The 1434-nt window shown below is 43.9% G+C and overlaps 1 pseudogene; it reads right to left on the bottom strand.

The window, feature by feature from the left end:
* Window positions 1-779: 779 nt before the first annotated feature.
* LOC137497209 (5S ribosomal RNA) lies at window positions 780-898 on the bottom strand (annotated as a pseudogene).
* Window positions 899-1434: the final 536 nt, after the last annotated feature.

Below are 1434 nucleotides of genomic sequence, written 5' to 3' on the forward strand. Positions count from 1 at the left end.
ATTTCTGCATCCATTATATCATTTCTCAGCCATGATTCAACTCCTATTACAATATCTGGTAAATATATATCTATTAAATTACTTAATTTTATTCCTTTCTTTACAATACTTCTACAGTTCAACACTAACAATTTTATGTCATCTCTACTTGATTTCCAGTTCCCTGTTCCCTTATCACCGCTCCCTAGGCCATCCCCTTTCCCTGAATGTACCTCCCTATTACCCTTTCAAACAAATTTCCTAACTTATACGTACCACTGCGGTTTAAATGTAGGCCATCCGAGTGCAGATCCCTATCTCCTACCCACCCATTAGGATCTAGAAATTTCACTCCCAGTTTCCCACATACCCACTCCATAGTCTCATTTAAATCCCCAATCACCCTCCAGTCAGTATCCCTCCTACACAGTGTTTTCTGCTACGCCAAAACAGAATAATAACAACAGCATAGGTCTGCATAGAAAAACCATCTCTACACAGTTGTCCTCCCGAGGCTCTTTCTAAACCTCGTACCAAATTTAAAACTTCGTGCCATGGATGGGAATCGAACCCTATTACATGTTAGTCTGCCAAGCCCACAATTCGTACCAGAGACTGGTTGTATATGCAATGGTATTACTAGCATCGCTCATACCTCGGTAACTTTCATATTGTCAAAGTCGAGGATGAGACTGAGACAGGTCAAGGAAAGTAACAAATTTATTCTAGCCGATACCAGAATACATAGCGTACTGTAAAAACTACATCTAACCAGAAAAAAAGAAAAAGAAAAGAAAATTAGCCAACGGCACGTGGCGCTCCCAAGCGGTCATCCATCTAAGTACTGACCGCTCCCAATGTTGCTTAACTGCGTTGATTGGACGAGAACCGATCTGTTCAACATGGGATGGCCGTTGGACTTAGGCATAAACACCAATATAGTCCATATTTCGCCTAAAAATATTAAATTATTAACAGTACTTTCAATAATGGAGAAACAAATTTATAATAATTTATATTTAAACATTGTTCACCTCTCTGGTGCAGTGGGTAGTGTGATTATCTGCCCCCCCCCGGAGGTGGAACGGGGTGTTCACTCAGTCTCGGTAGGTCAGCTGAATAGAGAGGGATTCGATTTCCTCCTCAGCCATCCTCGAAGTGGTTTTCCGTCGTTTCCTCACTTCTCCTCCAGGCAAATGCCGGGATGGTACCATACTTAAGGCCACGGCCGCTTCCTTCCCTCTTGTGTATCCCTTCCAATCTTCCCGTCCCCCACAAGGTCCCTGTTCTGCATAGCAGGTGAGGCCGCCTGGGTGACGTACTGGTCCTCCTCCGCGGTTATATCCCATGACCCAAAGTCTCACGCCCTAGGACACTGTCCTTGAGGCGTTAGAGATGGGATTCCTCGCTGAGTCCAAGGAAAAAGCCGACTCTGGGGTGGAAACGGATTAAAAA

The sequence above is a fragment of the Anabrus simplex genome, chromosome 1 (genome assembly GCF_040414725.1).
Source record: "Anabrus simplex isolate iqAnaSimp1 chromosome 1, ASM4041472v1, whole genome shotgun sequence".
NCBI classification, from domain to species: Eukaryota; Metazoa; Arthropoda; class Insecta; order Orthoptera; family Tettigoniidae; genus Anabrus; species Anabrus simplex.